Here is a 5,220-nt window from a genome sequence, read left to right as displayed (position 1 = left end):
AAGCTACAATAATCAGATCTCAGCCTTCTGAGTAGCTGGGATTACAGCTGTGAACCATTATCTTCCTGAAATTGGCATCTTAATAGCAGACAAGAAACAGGTGTATCTTATTAAATCAGTTGCTTATTAATAGTATTGATTTCTTTGACTTCAAAAAAAAACAAGTTTATTGATGGGCTTCTATAAAGAAAATCTATTCATTGAAAATTTTCACCTGGGTTTTGTACCCATGCACTTCATGGGATGTATCTATGGAGTACTTAGGTAAGCGGTTGTTGGGCAGAGCGTGCAGTTAAGGACATAGAGGCCAAAGGAATCCCCTGTTACAGCACATGCTGCCAAGCTGCGGGGGTGGGGAGCTGCTGCCAGGAAAAGGGCTTGGGTGCCCCGCCACCCACTCGGGGCGCCGGAGCCTCCGTAGCCATCGCCATGAACTCTGGGCCTGGGCGCTGTCCCTCAGCTCTTCAGCTCAGGGCAAGTTCTCTACCACAAGAGTCACAACACCACTTCTGGATTTCTGGTGGTTCATTGGAGATGAGTCTCACAGACTTTCCTACCTGGGCTGGCTTTGAACCATGATCCTCAGATCTCAGCCTCCTGAGTAGCTAGGATGACAGGTGTGAGCCACCAGCACCCGGCCATCTCCATGCTTTTTAAAGGAAGAAAGAAGGGAAAGAGAAAGGACTGCCAAGAGCACAGAGACACTCCCAGATGCACTTCTTTCTGTTTACTATATGGGGAAGGTTGTGAATTACCATCAAGGCCTTTCTCTGTACTTCAGGATTCAGGTGACAGAAAACACCTCAACCTATTCTCTGAGTATAACTTTTAGGCTTTAGTGATTGGTTTTTAGTTCTCAGTCATGGGTTTTTCTAAAGAAAGGGAACTTCACTTCCTACTTTGATCCAAACCAATATTAACTCTGATTAATTTGAAGTGCAGGTCTGCTGGCTGGAACACGGGTTGCTCATCCTGTGCCTTAGAGTACAAAAGTGCTGTTCCGAGTGCCCCATGAAAACAGAAAAAGCCTTGTAGCTGTATTCACCAGAATGTGTACTGTGCACTCTGAGCATTCCTTATGTAGGCCATCCTCATCAGGAGACCAGTCCTTATTTAAAACCTAAGCCGACGCCTTAGGTCAACGTGGGGGCTGTGCACTTATTCTATTTTCTGTGCTTACTTCAGTCCTGGCTGGATGACCTACTACAAGGAAAGAAGAGCAGAGGAGCTGTTAAAATCTTGCTTAACTAATTTTACACGACAGTGCATGTATTTATTCAATAAAACTTTTGTGATAGCTCACTTGTGCTTTGATTTTTTTCTTTTGAAATGGGATTTTTAGTGTGGGGCCAGATAATTTCTTAAGTTTATGTAGTGTGTTTGCCATTATGAATTCTTCATTTTCAGACAGTTTGATGTTCTTGTGCACCTGTCTAATGTGCCTTTGCAAGGTCTGGCACGCCATTTGGTGAATGACTGGACAGACACAAATTCTTCTGGTAGACTGCCTGTGCCCATCTGCTTATATAAATCATTTTGTATGTCCTTCAGTGTTATAAATACCCACGTGTAAAAAGAGCTGCTCTAGGGGCTGGGAAGATGGCTCAGTGGTAGAGTGCTTGCCTCGTATCATGAGGCCCTGGGTTTGATTCCTCAACACCACATAAGCAGAAAAAGCCGGAAGTGGCACTATGGCTCAAGTGGTAGAGCGCTAGCCTTGAGCTGAAGAGCTGAGGGACAGCGCCCAGGCCCAGAGTTCAGGCCCCCACAACCAGCAAAAAAAAAAAAAAAAAAAGAGCTGCTCTTAGATACATTTTGGTCAAACTGTTGAATGCCAGAAAGACTGATGTCTAGAGAAAGGCTCCACCGGTTCCTCGGAGTAAGCATCCAGCTGGTTCCCATTGGAAACCGGGGAGCAGAAGTGAGTCGCAGATTCAAAATGCCAAAGAAAGATGACCACCAGGGGTCTGTCCCCCACAACCACTGTCCCAGAGCGAAGGTGAAATTAGCGCATCGCCAGATGTGGTTTTCAGAAAGTCTTACAGGGGCGGGGGGAAGGGGTTAGAGGTGTACCCATGCTGAGTGTCACGCTTTTAGAGAACTGATTGCTAGTCAGCGTGCCCTAAAAGAAGAAATACTTTTTGCCCCTGTGTCTGTGTGATTGACCTTTGAAAAGCAGCTCACTGTAGACATTCCCAGTGTTCTGTGTTGTAGCGTTGGGCCCGAGTCTCACATTGCACCGGCAACCTGAGGGTCAGTCATGACTTCTCCGTTCCTTTAGGTGCCTGGTGGCAAAGTAGACACAGACACAATGGTTACCCCAGAAGTAGTGCTGAGAGCCACATGTAATTGTTAGCACCCACGCTGCCTGTCTACAACCCTGCGTCGGGAACGGCATCCTGCCCTCCTTGTCCCCTGAACCTCTATCAGCATGCCCTGGCCTTCCTTTCCCGTACCTCTGGGCTCGTGATATCTGCATGTCATCATTTGTCCAAGAACAAGTCCCTCAGCAATCATTCCCAAGGTCACGTGTTTGTTGCTTGCATATTCCTCTAAGATTGACTTTACCAGGGAGGGCCCCATCTGGCCTCCTTCAAAGTGCAGTGGGGCAGCAGTATGATATGAGTACAAAAGTTAGGGCACATGTCCTAACTTTTCCACCTTGATCGGTTGTCACAAACTAAATGTACCTGTGTAGCCCATACCAGAAAAACGCCAGATTCCCAGGTCACTTGTACCCTGATCCAGAAGCTCAACTCTGCAGATCAGTTTTGCTCTTTTATTATAAGTTATATGTCAGTAGAGCCCTATGATGGGTTTTGTGTCTAACACTGTGCAGAGTGTTTTAACAAAGCTTGAGGACTAACTCATGTAATCAAGACCCCAGTGGACCAGTGTATGAGGAGGAGGCTCTGTAGGCCCAGGTTCACGACCCCCGTGTTATTTCCAGTTGCCTTTGGCCGAGGTCAACTTGAGTGGGTTGTAAGGGCATCCAGCACATGCGTGGTTCATGGGATCACACAGAGGACGCATGCTTCCCTTTCCAGAAACTTCTGAGAACCCCAGAGACCAGGCCAGTCTCATGCAGTGTGTGAGAAAGGAAAGCAGCAGCCTCCACATTCCACGGGCTCAGACAACAGGCTGGCTTGGGATCCCAGAATCATCACACACATGCACAGCACACATGTGACACTATACACTCAACACAGTACACATCTGACTTCAATATGCCACAAGACATCCTACTCATATACAACATACACATGGTACAGTGAACATCATAATATAGTCACAATACATACACATACATAAAACACTACCACTCATAGACAACACTACACACAACACACCTACAAAACATACGATATGACTCGTGTTGCCGCCGCTGTGACTGGAAGCTCTCAAGGGGGACTCCTCCGATCTGGGTCACTGCTGCCTGCCCCGCCCGCAGTCCCCTGCGCCATGGAGAAGACGGAGCTCGTCCAGAAGGCCAAGCACTATGACGACATGGTCACCTGCATGAAAGCTGTGACTGAGCAGGGCGCTGAGCTGTCCAACGAGGAGTGCAACCTGCTCTCAGTGACCTACAAGAACGTGGTCGGGGGCTGCCGGGCCACCTGGAGGGTCATCTTGAGCATCCAGCAGAAGACCGACACCTCCGACAAGAAGTTGCAGCTGATCAAGGACAATCGGGAGAAAATGGAGTTGGAGCTGAGGTCCGTCTGCACCACAGTCCTGGAATTGTTGGATAAGTATTAACAGCCAATGCAGCTAATGCAGAGAGTAAGGCCTTCTATCTGAAAATGAAAGGAGATTATTTCCCATACCCTGTTGAAGTTGCATGTGGTGATGATCGAAAACAAATGATAGACAATTCCCAAGGCATTTACCAAGAGGCTTTTGATATAAGCAAGAAAGAGATGCAACCCACATACCCAATCGGCCTGGGGCTGGCTGTAAACTCTTCTGTATTTTACTATGAGATTGATACTCCTGAGCTTGCCTGCACACGGCACAAATGGCTTTTGATGAGGCCACTGCAGAACTTGATAACGCTGAATGAAGACTCATACAAAGATAGCATCCTCACCATGCAGTTGCTGAGAGACAACATTATGGTCATCAGAGAGCACAGAATGTGATGCGGCAGAAGGGTCCAAAAACTAAACACAAACAGGGTGTAATCCTTCTCTTCAAGAAACCTTTTTACACGTCTCCACTCCTTATTCCACTTGGATTTCCTATAGCAGAGGAACCCGTTCATGTGTATGGAATCAACTGTTCATAGTCTCTTCATACTGCAGCTTTAAGGAAACTCCATTCCTCGGTTTGTGTTTGTCTTGGCCATCCTCGTGTGCAGTTACTGCTGTAGAAAAGTATTAATAGCTTCATTTCATACACACATAAGTAACTTCCAGACACTTATGTAGAGGACTAAAAATGTATCTGGTATTTAAGTAATCTAAACCAGTTCTACAAGTGACTGTGTTTTGTATTACTATGAAGACACGAAAATGAAGTGAATTACAACTTGAAGTGTGTTCTATATAACTTCCTTATTTCTACATTCCCTCCCTTACTCTTTGGGGGTCTCCTTTCAGAAAGCAACTTTTCCATGCTCTTATGTACTCCTTTCTAGGAGGGATCCAGACGTATTAGATTGTTTCTGGGCTGGGGGCTTACAAATTGAAATACTCCCTGTTTCACTTTTTAATGGAGGTCATGTGTGTGACAACAGGGAGTTTCCTATTCATTCTTCATTTGCTGCTGTTTTAAGTTGACAACTTCCCTACCCAATAAAAATTCAATTAGACCTCCTGAAGAAAAAAACAATATGTACAATGCACAGCACATAAAGCACATGCAGTATTCTCATGTACACAACATACTTCACATACAGAGACTATGCACAACACAATATTCACAACGTGCACTACATCTCACCAAGTACAACATGCACAGGCAAGACTTGTTTGGAATCGAAGTCTCACCTGGTGAATGGGGAGGTCTCATTCTGTTCTCTCACTGCTTTTATCCAGGAGCAGTAAGCTGTTTATTACGCGGAGTGATGAGCTTCTCAGAACAAGCCACAAGTGGTAAAGTGCTCGCCTTGAGCTGAAGAGCTGAGGGACAGCACCCAGGCCCAGAGTTCAGGCCCCACGACCAGCCCCGCCCCCCCCCCCCCCCCGCAAAAAAAAAAAAAGCGAAGAGCCAGCTGGA

General features: G+C 46.3%; 1 pseudogene; it reads left to right on the top strand.

Annotated features, from left to right (window-relative positions):
- The first annotated feature begins 3,462 nt into the window (after positions 1-3,462).
- On the top strand, positions 3,463-4,249 carry LOC105998818 (annotated as a pseudogene).
- The last annotated feature ends 971 nt before the right edge of the window (positions 4,250-5,220 follow it).

The sequence above is a fragment of the Dipodomys ordii genome, unplaced genomic scaffold (genome assembly GCF_000151885.1).
Source record: "Dipodomys ordii isolate 6190 unplaced genomic scaffold, Dord_2.0 Scaffold173, whole genome shotgun sequence".
Lineage (NCBI taxonomy): Eukaryota > Metazoa > Chordata > Mammalia > Rodentia > Heteromyidae > Dipodomys > Dipodomys ordii.
This window is presented reverse-complemented; position numbering and strand designations above follow the sequence as displayed.